Here is a 15,768-nt window from a genome sequence, read left to right as displayed (position 1 = left end):
ATCAACCAAAGGACTTGTATGCATGCATATAAGCATAACCAATGGACATAAGACACTGGGGGATAGGGGAGGCTAGGGGACTGTCTAGGGCGGGGGGAAAATATGGACACATATGTAATACCCTTTGTAATAAAAAATTAAAAAAAAGAAATCAATAAAAATATATTTAAAAAAGAAAAAAAGAAAAGATTGAAATCATATCAAGTAACTTTTCTGAGATAAATTGAATGCAAATAGAAATAAATAATAAAGCCAGAAAAGAATACTACCTGATGAATTGAAATGCACATATTTTCATGAAAATGCTAGCAAACTGAATTCAGCAGCACTTTAAAAAGGATAATTTATCATTGCCAAGTGGGATTTATCCCTGGAAGGCAAGGATGAACATTGATTTATTTTTAAATATTGAAGCATCCTTGACTTCTAAGGGGGAGAGATCAACCAAAGGACTTATATGCATGCATATAAGCATAACCAATGGATACAGACACAGGGTGGTGAGGGCATGAGTGGGGAAATGGGGGGACTATAGGGGGGTAAGGACACATGTGTAAACCTTAATCAATAAAAGAATAAATAAATACATGTGATTCATCAACATTATTAGGAAAAGAGAAAAAACAATTTCATCATCTCAACAGATACAAACAAATAATTTGACAAGATTCAACATCTGTTCATGAAAAAAGCTATTAAAATTAGATATATAAGTAATATACTTCAACAAAAAATGTCACATATGACAAGTCCACAGTTAACATCACACTCAATGGTGAAATGATAAAATGCCTTTCTCTAAGAGGAAGAAGACCATGATGCCCACTTTCATCACTCTTATTCAACCTGTTAATGGAATTCCCAGCCAGGGCAATCAGACAAGAAAAAGTTATAAAAGGCATCACAATTGGAAAGAAATAAATAGTAGTGTTTTATGACTCTCTATATAGAAAACCATAAAGGCTCCAGATACATACACAGACACATAAACTGTTAGATCTAATAAACAAATTCAGTAAAGTTGCAGGATACAAAATCAACTTGCAAAAATCAGTAACATTTCTTTTTCTTTTAATGTTATTGTTGGGACTGTGACAAATGTTCCTTTATCCTCCCCACCCCCATTGCCTCCCTTCACCTGGTTCCTGACCCCAATCCAGGGCTTTACCACCCTGTGTCTATAGGTAATCCATATATGCGTAGAAGATCTTTGGTTAATCTCTTCCCACTACACCCCCCCCCCACTTCCCTATGAGATTTGTCAGTCTGTTCCATGTTTCCATGCTTCTGGGTCTATTTTATTTATCAGTTTATTTTGTTCATTCAATTCCTTGTTTGGGTTTTATTTTGATTTTTAGATTAAATTGTTGATAGATGAGTGTTTTTTGCCTTCTTCTTCTTCTCCTTCTCCTTCTCCCTCTTCCTCTTCCTCTTCCTCTTCCTCTTCTTCTTCAAGAATACCTTTCAACCTTTCATGTAATACTGGTTTAGTGGTGATGAACTAGTTTAGCTTTTTCTTGTCTGTGAAGCTCCTTACCTGACCTTCAATTCTAAATGATAGCTTTGTTGGGTAGAGTATTTTTGGTTGTTGGTTCTTGCTATTCATCACTTTGAATATGTCTTACCACTCCCTTCTGGCCTGCAAAGTTTCTGTTGAGAAATCAGCTGACAGCCATATGGGTGCTCCCTTCTAGGTAACTAACTGCTTTTCTCTTGCTGCTTTTAAGATTCTCCCTTTTTCTTTAACCTTTGGCATTTTAAGTACAATGTGTCTTGGTGTGAGTCTCTTTTGGGTTCCTCTTGTCTGGGATTATTTGCACTTCCTGGACTTGTAAGTCTATTTCTTTCACCAAATAGGGGGAGTTTTCTTTTGTTATTTCTTCAAATAGGTATTCAACAACTTTCTTTCCTTCTTCTCCTTCTGGCACACCCATAATGTGAATGTTGGTATGTTGGAAATAGTCCCAGAGGCTCCTTACATTATCTTCATCTTTTGAGGTTCCTTTTTTCTTATTGCTCTACTGACTAGATGTTTTTTGCTCCCTCATATTCCAAATTTTTGATTTGATTTTCAGAATCCTATACTCTACTGTTGAATCCCTGTAAATTATTTTTTATTTCAGCTAGTGTATGCTTAATTTCTGACTGGTCCTTTTTCATGTCTTTGATGTTCTCAAAAAGGTTCTTGAAATTCTCACTAAGATCCTTAAAAGTCTCACTAAGTCCCTTAAAACTCTCATTAATATTCTTGAGCAACCTTATAACCATTGTTTTGAACTCTGTATCTAGTAGCTTGCTTGCTTCTATTCCATTTATTTCTTTTTTTGGAGATTTCTTCTGTTCTTTCATTTGTGACATGTTGTTTTTTTTTTTTGTCTCTGTATTTTGGCTGCTTCCCTGTGTTTCTTTCTATATATTAGGTAGAGCTGCTATGTCTCCTGGAATTGGTAGAGATGCCTTATGTAGTAGGTTTCCTGTAAGGCCCAACCTCCCCAGTCACCTGAGCTGGGCACTCCAGGTGTGCTCCTGTGTGGACTGTGTGCGCTGTCTTATTGTAGTTGAGCCTTGATTGCTGTGGGCCACACTGGGAGGAATTGAATCCCAGTCCAACTGCATGTAAGGACCAGCTGTAAGAATAATGGAAGAGATGCTGTGCAGGAGATACCCCTATAGAGGAGGAATCGCTTCAATGAGTCTTTGGTGCTTACCGAGTCTACCCCTTGAGTGTGTCACTTTGGATGTGTAGAGGTGTAATATGGTATAATCTGAATATGTCCACCAGGTACACTGGCTCTGAGGCCTCCTGGGAGGTGCAAAGTCAACCACTGCCTGGGGCCACCTGGCAGGAGTCACAGAGCAATCTGCAAATGGCTGCTATTTACAACGGGCTTGGAAGTGCCTAGGTGAAGCCAAGCTGTCTTGGGCCTCTTATTTATTAGTATAGGGCATGCTGATGCCAGGTGATACTTGTTTAAGAGATTTTTAGAAAGTTTGAAGCCTGAACCAGGACAGGCCATTCATATGTCAAAACCACTGCAAAGAGCTTGGGTGGGGCTGCAAATTGAATAGGGTGGTTTCTCAAGGAATCACCAGGGCAGAGCCAATAGTGTGAGTCAAGCTGATTGAAACTCATATATGGCTGCCAGTCAGCTCTGCAGTGTGGGAGGTTCCAGCACTAGAACAATGATCCATGTGAACACCCCTGTCTGGGAGAAAATCACGTTCTTGACCTGATCTCAGACAATCCAATCCTTCCCCAAATGTCCCAGGTTCCTTTCAAGCTGCCATCCCAGCATTGGAGCCTAAAGGGATCGAGTGAGTCTGAGTAAGTCTGCATGCTGGCTCTCTAAGAGGAACTGCCTGGGTCTCCAGTAGCCCCTGTGTCACTCAGCCACAATTCCCACTGGTTTTTACAGCCCAAAGTTATGTGGGCTTTTCTTTCTAGCTTTGGATCTCAGGACTGGGAGAATGGTGTGGGATTGGGACCCCTTATTCCTCATGAGAGGCCTCCACAGCCACAATATTCCCACATGAGTATGTCAGACCAGCCTGTTCTGTGCCTCCACCCCTCCTACCAATATTGATGTGCTTTCTTCTTTAATTGTCTAGTTGTAGTGCTTCCATCCAGCCAGATTTCAGGTGGTTCTGACTGATGATTGTTCTGTATTGTGGCTGTAATTTTTTAAAAATATATTTTATTGATTTTTTACAGAGAGGAAGGGAAAGGGATAGAGAGTTAGAAACACCAATAAGAGAAACATCGATTAGCTGCATCTCACACGCCCCCTACTGGAGATGTGACCGCAACCAAGGTACATGCCCCTGACTGGAATAGAACCTGGGACCCTTCAGTCCACAGGCTGACGCTCTATCCACTGAGCCAAACCAGTTAGGGCATGAGACTGTAATTTTGATGTGGTTTTGAAAGGTGGAGAGTTCCAGTGTTTACCTATTCTGCCATCCAGTAACATTTCTTTACATTAACGATAAATTAGTTGAAAAACCAGTAAAGAAAATAATCCAATTGAAAATAGCATTAAAAACAACAAAATAATCAGGAATAAATTCATCTAGGAAGTAAAAAATCTCTACTCTGAAAATTATAAGGCTTTGATAAGAGAATTTGAAAAAGACACAAGTAAATGGAACAGCATCCTGTGTTCATGGATGGGAAAAACTAATATTGTTAAAATGTTCATACAACCCAGACCATCTATAGATTCAATGTAATCCTTATCAAGATTCTTGTTGCATTTTTTAGTGACGTAGAAAATAATCCTAAAATTTGTATGGAACCATAAAAGACTCTAAATAGCCAAAGTAATCCTGAGAAGGACCAAAGCATGGGCATCACAATTCCTAATTTCAAGCTATACGAAAAAGCTATAGTAATCAAACAGTAAGGTATTGGCATAAAAAAGAATTCTTATTCATATATGCATAACCCATCGACACAGACAATAGTGTGGTAAAGACCTGGGGCAGAGGGTGGGGCATTCTAGAAGGGGTCAATGGGGAAACATATGGAACATATGTAATACTTTCAACAATAAAGATTAGAAAAAAGATGCATAAGCCAACAGAACAAAATCAAGATCTCAGAAATATATCAGTGCATTTACTATAAACCAGTATTTGATGAGAAAGCCAAGAAAACTCAATGGAGAAAATATTTTCTCTTCAATAAATGGTGCTGGGAAAATTGGATATTCGCATACAAAAAAAATGAAACTAGACTTCTATCTTAAACCATTCACAAAAATTAACTCAAAATAGATTGCATACTTAAATGTAAGACTGGAAATCATAAAACTTCTCAAAGAAATCATAGGAAAAATCTCCTTGACATGGGTCTCAGCAATGATTTTTTTGGCATGTGACTATTAAAGCACAAGCAAGAAAAAAATAGTAATATATGTGGGACTACATCAAACTAAAAACTTTGCACAGAAATAAAAAAGATCAACAAAATGTAAAGACAACTTAAGGAATGGGAAAATATTTGAAAGCCGTGTGTCTAATTATGGATTAATATCCAAAATATATAAAGGACTAATAGGTGCATGAAAATGTGCTCAACATCACTAATCAAAAAAGGAAAATGCAAATCAAAACCGCAGTGGGTGGGTGGAAGGTAATCAACCAAAGACCTTGTATGTATGTATGCATAAACCATGGACACAGACAACAGAGTGCTGAAGGCCTCTATCCTTATTTTAAAAAGTCTAGTGGCACTATATTAATGGGGGGGAAAAGTGGAAATATGTAATAGTTTCAGCAATAAAGATTTATTTAAAAAAAACATAGTGGGATATCACCTTAAGTCTGTTATGGTAGCTATCATAAAATAGAGATAAAAAATAAAGACAAGAATGTAGATAAAAGGCAACACTTGCGCATTGTTGGTGAGATTATAAATTGATGCAGCCACCATGGAAAACAGTACGGTGGTTCCACAAAATATTAAAAATAAAGCTATCACATGATCCAGCGATTCCACTTCTGGGAATATATCCAAAGTCACTGAAAACACTTTCTCAAAGAGATATCTCCATCCCCATAATCATAGCAGTATTATTTATAATAGCCAAGATATGGAAATGGCTTACGTCCATTCACTTAAGCTGTTTCCATTTATTGGCTGTTGTAAATAATGCTGCTATAGTTATATGTGTATTAGAAAAACTACATATATGTATTTGTATATATGTAGTTTTTACTATATATAGGGTGTTCCCAAAGTGTATACATATTTTAAAGCTGATAACTCACTTAATTTTCACTCCTTTTAAGGTTTAGCTGATTTAAAATAATGGGTGAAGCCAGACTAAGCTTTGAACAGAGAAAATATAGTGCCACTAGACTTTTAAAAATAAGGATACATAAAAGATAAGGTTTACTGTACAAAACTGGCAACAGTTGATGAATTGAGGGTGTACAAATGCCGAATGAAATGATTCTTGATGTGTGGGATTCCATTGCTTCACATTATCAGCAGTGCCTGGACCAGAAAAGTCATCATTTTAAAAGCAGGTATTGACAAAAAAAGAAAATACTCATTTCTGTAGATTCTTTTAAATTTTAAAAATTAACTGTGTGCTAATAAACACTGAGTTTATAATCATTCAAATCGTGTATACATTATTTTGGGACACCCTGTATGTGTAGGATAAATATTCATCTCTGAAAAAGAAGGAAACCTGGTATAGGTGACAACATGAATGGACCTTAGGGGCACTATGCTAATTGAAATATGTCAGACAGAGAAAGACAGATACAGTATTATCTCATTTATATATAAAATATAAAAAAAAAATCTTATAGAAAAAGAGATCAGACTTGTGGGTACCAGCGTTTGGAGGGATTGGATGAAGGTGTTCAAAAGGTACACACTTTCAGTTATAAGATAAACTAGTAGCCTAGTGCATGACATTTGTGCACATTAAAAGGGAAATAATTAGAGGAAATATTTTAATATTGCTATTTGCCCTTTCTTCATAAAAGAAGTGTCAGAGATGAAAGAAAATTAGTAAAATGTATATGAAAATCCTCCTCCTGTCAGAGTCTGGGGCATGCCTTGGGACCCAGAGTCAAGTCCCCACCCACCCGTGTGCACCTCAAAATTGCACGAGACCCAGACATGGCCAGCCCCAGCCCCATTGGGTGAGATCCAGAATTGGCTGGCCCCACTCCCATCAAGCCCCGCTTGATGGGGGGTGCAGCATCAAGGCCCCCAGGGAAACCTGAGGTCCCCTGGCCCAGTGCCAGGGCACGGGGGCATGGCCTGAGGTCCCCCATCAAGCCCTGCTGGGCCGGGGGCATGGCTTGAGGTCCCCCAGCCCAGCGCCAGGGTAGAAGGTGCAGCCTAAGGTCCCCCAGCCTGGGGCAGGGGGTGCAGCCTGTGGTCACCTGTCAAGCCCTGTTGGGCTGGGGGCATAGGTTGAGGTCCTCCAGTCGGGCGCCAGGGTAGGGAGTGTGGCCTCAGGTCCCCCAGCCTGGGGCAGGGAGCACAGCCTGAGGTCACCCAGCCCAGTGCTGGGCAGAGGGCACAGCCTGAGGTCCCCCGTCAAGCCCTGTTGCATAGGGAGGCATGGCCTGAGGTCTCCCATCAAGCCCTACCAAGCGGGGGGCGCAGCTCAGATCCCCCGCTCCAGCCTGGTGCCACATAGCCTCATGTCCCTGCTGATCACTCATTACAGCTCATTACAGGAACCCCACCTTCGATGTGAGCGCAGCCATCTTGTGTTATGGGAACCCTGCCTCGGCTGTGGATGCAGCCATCTTGTAACAATGTAACAGAGTGAGGGTCAATTCACATATTACCTCTTTATTATATAGGATAAGTACTAGGAATGTAATGTACAATATAACTATAGTTAACATTGTTGAATGGTATATTTGAAAGTTGTTAAGAGAGAAGCTCCAAGAGTTCTCACCACAAGAAGAAAAACAGTTATTAATTAAAACACTGGATATTAACTACACTTATTGTGGTAACTTTACAATATAAGTAACTGAAATAATTATGGCTGTACAACTTAAGTTATACAGTGCTGTATGTCAATTATATCTTAAGTAATCTGAAAAAATATACAAAAATAATAACTAAAAAAGAAAAAGAGAAAGATGCAATACTACATATTGATAAAATATAAAGAAATGCACAGAATTTCTCATTAGATACAGAAATAGCATTTGACAAAAATAAATATCCTTTCATGATAAAATCACTAAACATTCCAGGAATAAAAGAGAACCTCCTCATCCTGACAAAGATCATCTATAAAATCCAACAGGTGACATCATATTTAACGTTTTCCACCTAAGACCAGTGGTTCTCAACCTTCCTAATGCTACGATCCTTTAATACAGTTCCTCATGTTGTGGTGACCCCCAACCATAAAATTATTTTCGTTGCTACTTCATAACTGTAATTTTGCTATTGTTATGAATCATAATGTAAATATCTGATATGCAGGATGTATTTAGGCGACCCCTGTGAAAGGGTCGTTTGACCCCCAAAGGGATCGCGATCCACAGGTTGAGAACCGCTGACCTAAGACCATCAGGAAGAGAAAAATATCTTGTACCACTTCTATTCAACACTGTACTACAGTTACTAGCAATTAGTCAAGAAAAAGAAGTAAAATTTTACACAAGTAAAAGCTATCTGTGCTTGTCAATGGAATTCACTGTTGTCTACTATAAGTAATATACTAGTTTTCAGAATACAAGTTTGATATACAAAAATCAATGAGCAATCCAACAATTATATTAGGATAGAAATTTCATTTAAAATAGTATCAAAAGGAGTTATATACTTCAGAATAAATTTAACAGAATAAATGCAAGCATTATCTACTTAAAACTAGAACAAATTGTTTAAAAATTAAAAAAGATGTAATAAGTGGAAAGGTATACATGGATCAGAAGACTCAATATAATTAATATGGCAACATTCCTAAATTTCTATACAATGGAACATAATCTCTATATATACTTCAGGTGGCTTTTTTTGCAGAAATTGACAAGGTGATCCTAAAAGTCATATGTAAATGCAAGGTACCCAGAAGAGACAAAATGAATTTGAAAATAATTCAGTTGCAGGACTCACTTCCCAATTTCAAAACTTATAACAAAGTTACAGTAATCAAAACAATGTTGTATTAGTGTAAAAATACACATATATAAATAGATACGCAAATGGACAGATTATATACCCAGAAATAAACTCTTACATATGATCAATTGATTTTGAGAAGAATAGCAAGAGCATTCATTGGGGAATGTATAGTGTTTTTAGCAAATAGTGCTGTGACAGCTGGATATACATATGCAAAAAAATCAAAGTTAACTCCTCCCTCATTCCATATGCAAAAACTATATCAAAACAGATGAAAGGCCTACATATAAGATACACAAATATAAGATTCCTAGAAGAAAACATGTCAGTCTTCACTACTTTGCCTTAGATATTTTCTTTGATACAACACTGAAAGCATAAGTGATAATAGGTATATTGAACTTCATCAAAATTAAAAACATTCATGTATAAACATTACCCTCAAGAAAGTGAAAAGACAGCATATGGAGTGGGAGACAATATTTGCAAATCATAAATATAACAAGGACTAATATAGAGAATATATAATAAACTGAACACTTACAACTCAAAAAGAAAAACAATTAAAAATGTGCCAATTATCTGAATAAAATTTTCTCCAGATAAAATATTCACATGGCTATTAAGCACATGAAAAGAAGTTAACATTATTAGCTATCAGAGCAATGCAAATCAAAACCTCTATGAGATATTTAACACCCATGAGAGCCACCATAATCAAAATGACTCATATAAATATTGGTTCAGATGTGGAGAGATTAGGTTCCTTATACATTGATATGGGAGTGTAAAGTGGTACAGGAACTTTAGAAAAAGTTTTTTCAGTTTCTCAAAATGTTAAGCATAGATTTGCAATATGAACTAGAAATCCATTCTTAGATATATATACCCCGAAAATGTGAAAACATAGGCTCCTATAAAAATTTGTATGTGAATGTTCATGGCATTATTCACAATAGACAAATGTAGAAAAAATCCGATGTCCAGTAACTAATGAATGGCAAAATACATAAGGAGTAATATTGTAGAACAATAAAATGAAGTATTGATACTACAACCTGGACAACCTTGGAAACATTATGGTAACTGAAAGAAACCAGTTACAAAAGACCACAAGTTGTACAATTCCATTTGTAATCATATCTAAAATAGCTAATTCCACAGAGATAGAAAAAATATTAGTGATTGTCTACTGCTGGGATGGGGGATTTGGTGTGCTAATGGGTACATAGTTCATTTGTGAGGTGATTAAATGTTCTCAAATTAGATTAGGGTGCTACTTGAACATCTCCCTGAATATATTTTAAAAAACTTAATTATACACTTCTTTTTTATTTATTGATTTGAGAGAGAGAGAAGAGAGAAGCATCCATTTGTTGTCCCACTTATTAATGCATTCATTAGTTGATTCTTGTATGTGCCCTGACTGGGTATCAAACCTGCAATTGTGGACTATCAGGACATTCTAACAAACTGAGCTACCTGGCCAGGCATACCGGTTAATAATGCCGATTTTCAATAGATGGATTTACACATAGGTTCATATATATGCAACTTGATATGTATGCTATTTTGTTGTATTCACAGCAAGCTTCAAAACTTCATATGTCAATTTTTTGAAGGTGTTAACATCATAGATATTTGTACACTTAAAAATGTTGAATTTAGTGCCAAAAAAAGAGCATTTGAGGGAAGTTTTAATTCATTATTTTGAAGTAAAGTGCTGCTGAAAGTTATTGTATACTTTGGGAAGCTTATGGTGAACATGTTCCATCTCAAGGTACCTGTGAAGGCTGGTTTACTTAAAAAATGATGATTTCAATGTGAAAAACAACGTCCAGGTCAAACAAAAAAGTTTGAAGACCAACAATTACAAGCATTATTGGATGAAGGTGCCTGTCAAACTCAAAAACAACTTGCAGGAACATTAAACATTGCTCAGCAAACGTGCAAGGGGAAAGATTTTAAAGGAAGGAAAATGGGTGTCTCATCAACTGAACGAAAGACAAACGGAAAACAGAAAAGTCCTCAGTAAAATGTTGCTTCAACAGCACAAAAGAAAGTCTTCTTTGCATCAAATTGGGACTGGCAATGAAAAGTGGATTTATTTCGCGAATCCCAAATGCACATAATTATGGGTTGATCCAGGTCAACCATTTACACCAACTCTAAGGCCAAATCGCTTGGGAAAGAAGACAATGCTCTGTGTTTGGTGGGATCAGGAAGGTGTGGTATATTATGAGCTTCTAAAACCAGGTAAAACCATTAATACTGGTCGCTACCAACAACAAACAATCAATTTGAACCACACTGTGATCGTAAAAAGACCAGAATGGGCCAGAAGACACGACAACGTAATTTTGCTTCATGATAACCCACTAGAAAAGTCATCAGTAAAATGTTGCTTCAACAGCACAAAAGAAAGTCTTCTTTGCATCAAATTGGGACTGGCAATGAAAAGTGGATTTATTTCGAGAATCCCAAATGCACAAAATCATGGGTTGATCCAGGTCAACCATTAACACCAACTCTAAGGCCGAATCGCTTGGGAAAGAAGACAATGCTCTGTGTTTGGTGGGATCAGGAAGGTGTGGTATATTATGAGCTTCTAAAACCAGGTAAAACCATTAATACTGGTCGCTACCAACAACAAACAATCAATTTGAACCACACTGTGATCGTAAAAAGACCAGAATGGGCCAGAAGACACGACAACGTAATTTTGCTTCATGATAACCCACTATCACATGCTTCAAAACCAGTTAAAGACACGTTAAAAGATCTTGCCTGGGAAGTGTTAACCCACCCGCCGTATTCACCAGACCTTGCTTCTTCAGATTACCACTTGTTCTGATCGATGGCACATGTACTTTCTGAGCAGCACTTCAAAACGTACGAAGAAGTGGAAAATTGGTTCTCTGAATGGATTGCCTCAAAACAAGAAAAGTTCTATTGGGACGTTATTCACAAATTACCTGAAAGATGGGGGAAATGTGTAGCTAGTGATGGACATTACTTTGAATAAAGCGCTTTTGATGTTTCTCTTAAAATTATTGTGTTTTCTTTGATTACAAAATCTGCATTATTAATCAGTACACTGGTATACACTTCTAATATGTAAATTCAAACTATGTGAATTTTAACGCAATAAAGTTCTGTAAAATTATACCTGCTAACTAAAGCCATTCAATACAGACGACTGTTACTTTTTTGAAGTTGCATATTTGCCTGATAATTATTTTAACAGTTACTGAATGTTACTGACCTTCACTTTCCTCAGAGCAAAATATCATTTGTACTGGTTCAGAATTCCATGATGTTTAAAGTTTTCACAACTATTAAACTTATATGTTTATTTTTTTAAAATCCTCCAAACCCCAGAAATACTAATGAAAGTTGGAAGGCACTACTGAAGCACTTTCACTAATAGGGATAAATACATTGAACTTATAAAGTATATTTTAAAAGAAGCTCAAAGTGTTCTGCTTTTATTAACTCCTAAATCTTTATGAAGTTCATGAAGGATGGGAATGCAGTTAATTATTAAGCCATAATGATAATTGCAACAAAAATTATTGTAGCACTTATCTTCCAAAATGTTCCTATATCTTTACATAGATTCTTGCTAATTATTAATCTTTAATAATTAAAAACTAATGATACATAGTGGACTAACAGCAATGGCATGAAAAGTGAATGGCACTTTGGAGACCAATAGGGCTGCAATATGTCCTCTAAGAGTGAGGTTAGCCTTGCGAGTTTTTGAAATGTAACTGGGCTATGATATCCTAGTACAGGGGGGCCTTGACTTACAAGTTTAATTCATTCGGTGACGGAGCTCGTAACTCAGATTACTCGTATGTCAAATCAACAGTGAACGAGTGAGACACATGATGCTGGGCTGATGTTATGGCATTCACTGTGACGTTCCCTGCGCCAACTAGCGGTGGGGTATCTGAAGCTGGCTCGTAACCCGAATTTTAGCTCTCAACTCAAAACAAAAAATCAGCAGAGAGACGGCTCGTATCTCGAAAAACTCATTAGTCGGGACACTTATAAGTCAAGGCCCCACTGTATAAACACCTCCTGACAATTTCCTTACTACGACTTTAACCTTATTATGATTCCCAAGGGGCTGCAAAACAGAGCTGATTTAAACTTTTTAGCATCCTTTAGGATTCCCTCAATTTGTACTCATTCTCTAAGATAGCTTGGAATTAGACTATCCTTCAGGACTAGGTTGAAGATACCAGGTGCAACAAAAAGAAGAGGCAAATATCTCTGTTACATATTCCCAGGATCAGAATTGTTGCTTATAGTTTCATAGCTAGAAAGCTTTCAAGATGGCCATACATTCTATTTTTCTAAGTCATGATGTTACAGTAATACAGCTTGGTAATGAATTTCATTAAAATCTTGGAGGATAACTAACATGGATTGAATGCTTGTGTCCCAGCTGAACTCACTTGTTGAAACCTAATGTGATAAAAAAAAAGAAGCCTACTGTGATGGTATTTTGAGGTTGAGCTTTTAGGAGATGGTTAGCTCATAAGAATGGAGCCCTCAAGAATGGGATTAGTGCTGTTACAAAAGATACTTCCTTACTCCACCTTATGAAGACACAGTGAGAAGACGGTCTTCTATGCATTAGGAAGCAGGATCTTACCAGACAGAATCTGCCAGCACCTTGATTTTGAGCTGCCTGGCCTCCAAAACTGGGAGAAATAAATATTTGTTGTTTAAGCTACCAGTCTATGGTACTTTTGCTATACCATAGCAACCCAAATAGACTAAGATGCTAAACCTGATTTACTACACTTCCCCAGGCTGCCTTGTTTTCCCCAACTATCAAGTAATTAAAAGAAAGTGGGGAGGGGCAAATGATGCCCCAAGGGTTCTAGGCAAACAGTCTCTCCCATACTGTCTCAAGTCAAGTTGGAGGAGGTCTCGCATAATATAAAGAGAAATACATGGGATTTTAATCAATAGATGATGGTGAAGTTGATAGCTGATCTCCAGTCTTCTCTCAGCCAGCACTACAGCTATTATTTCCCCAACTACAATATGATATTGCAATATTTTACTTGAAATAGAATATAAAGACCTAAACTAGCAATTTAATTGACTTTCTAACTGTGAGGTTGTAAGTATAAGAAAATTTATACCATAGAGCATGCAAGGAGCCTTGCACAGCTTGTGCCATTTCTTTTCTTTTTTTAATATATTTTTATTGATTTTAGAGAGGAAGGAAGAGGGAGAGAGAGATAGAAACATCAATGATGAGAGAGAATCATTGATTGGCTGCCTCCTGGATGCCCCCAACTGGGGATCGAGCCCGCAACCCAGGCATGTGCCCTTGATCAGAATCGAACCTGGGACCCTTCAATCCGCAGGCCGATGCTCTATCCACCAAGCCAAACCGGGTAGGGCATTGTGCCATTTCTTGATACAGCATTCCTGAGAAGTAGGTGTTACTAACTATATTATACAAATGAGAAAACTGTCACAAGGAAGGTTATGTCACTTGCCCCAAATCACACAAGTAAAAAGTGGCAGAGCCTAGGTTGAACCAAGGTATATCAGACTCTAAGCCCACGCTTGAAATTATGTCAGACTGCCTTTCTTTAAAAAGATTACTCTTTAAAAATTAGCTAAGTTTTATTCCATTTAAAATTATTTATATAAATTAAATCCCTTTGAAAATTTTTTTTTTTTAAATTTTATTATTTATTACAAAGGGTATTACATATGTGTCCATTTTTTCCCCCCGCCCAAGACAGTCCCCTAGCCTCCCCCATCCCCCAGTGTCTTATGTCCATTGGTTATGCAAAATAGAGACTTTAAAAAGGTATAACTATAGGATAAATTGCCCTTATGGGAACAGTAAGTTTATGAAAAATTAAAAATTAAAAATTTACTCTCAGACATCCAAATACTCTAATGCATCTAACATTGTTAGGGTGTACGGTAAAGCAGGGGAAAAAACATGATATATTTTTGAGTTGTATTGTAATTCTCACATGTGCTGACTGTGTGCTCCTGGGCAAGTTATTGGAATGTGGATTAAGTATCTGTATGTCTAGATGGCCATGGAAATTAAGTGAGTCAGGTATATAAAGTAAATGCTGATGCCTGTGTAAAACTCTCAAAAATGCTAAATGTATTGTTAATACTAATGGCCTGGTGCACAAAATTCATTCACATTAAAAGGTAATTAATTAGAGGAAATATTTTAATATTCCTATTTGCCCTTTCTCTATAATAGAAGTATCAGAGATGAGAGAAAATTAGTAAAATGTATATGAAAACCTTTCTTCTGTCAGAGTCTGGGGCACACCACAGAACCCAGAGTCAAGTCTGTGCCCATTCACGTGCACCTCGAAATCGCATGAGACCCGGAACCAGGCAGCTCCACCCCCATTGGGCTAGATCCTGACTTGGCCAGTCTCGCCCTTATCAAGCCCTGCCAAGTGGGGACACAGCCTGAGGTCCCCTGGCCCGGCGCTGCGGTGGAGCTGCAGCCTCAGGTCTTCTGGCCTGGTGCCAAGGCAGAGGGCACATCCTGAGGTCCCCTGTCAATCCCTGCTAGTCGGGGGGCATGACCTGAGGTCCCCCATCAAGCCCTGGCAACAGGGCGGGGGGAGTGGCCTGAGATCCCCTGCCAAACCCCACCAGGGGGGGTGCACGGCCTCAGGTCCCCTGGCTTGCCACCAGGATGGGGTTGCAGTCTCAGGTCCCTTGGACAGGTGCCGGGGTGGGGGGCATGGCCTGAGGTCCCCCGTCAAGCCCTACCAGGTGGGGGGGTGCACTTTGAGGTCCCTTGTCAAGCCCTGCTGGACTGGGGGTGCTGCCTCAGGTACCCTGGCTCAGTGCTCGGGTGGGGGGTGCATCCTAAGGTCCCCCGTCAAACCCTACCAGGTGGGGGGCATGGCCTGAGGTCCCCTGGCCTGGCACCAGGGCAGGGGGAGTGGCCTGAAGTCCCCTGTCAAGCCCCACAAGGGGACATGGGGGGGGGCGCGCAGCCTCAGGTTCTTGCTGATTGCTTGTTAAGGCTCATTACGGGAACTTGGCCTCCACTGTGGGTGTAGCCATCTTGTTATGGAAACCCCCAGCCTCCGCTGTGGGAACCACCATCTTTGTGGCTG

The 15,768-nt window shown here is 38.5% G+C and overlaps 1 protein-coding gene and 1 long non-coding RNA gene across 2 annotated transcripts in view; one reads left to right on the top strand and one right to left on the bottom strand.

Annotated features, from left to right (window-relative positions):
- Window positions 1-15,768, bottom strand: part of HDX (highly divergent homeobox) — a gene marked incomplete at its 3' end in the record, with an annotated part of 47,057 nt that overhangs the window by 23,113 nt on the left and 8,176 nt on the right. The gene's annotated exons all lie outside the window — the stretch shown is intronic.
- LOC107181749 lies at window positions 6,053-7,637 on the top strand. The gene is made up of 3 exons (XR_001512453.1): window positions 6,053-6,162; window positions 6,275-6,279; window positions 7,627-7,637. It is a non-coding gene; the product is annotated as an uncharacterized LOC107181749 (long non-coding RNA).

This window comes from Myotis davidii, unplaced genomic scaffold (assembly GCF_000327345.1).
Source record: "Myotis davidii unplaced genomic scaffold, ASM32734v1 scaffold652, whole genome shotgun sequence".
Classification (NCBI taxonomy): domain Eukaryota; kingdom Metazoa; phylum Chordata; class Mammalia; order Chiroptera; family Vespertilionidae; genus Myotis; species Myotis davidii.
This window is presented reverse-complemented; position numbering and strand designations above follow the sequence as displayed.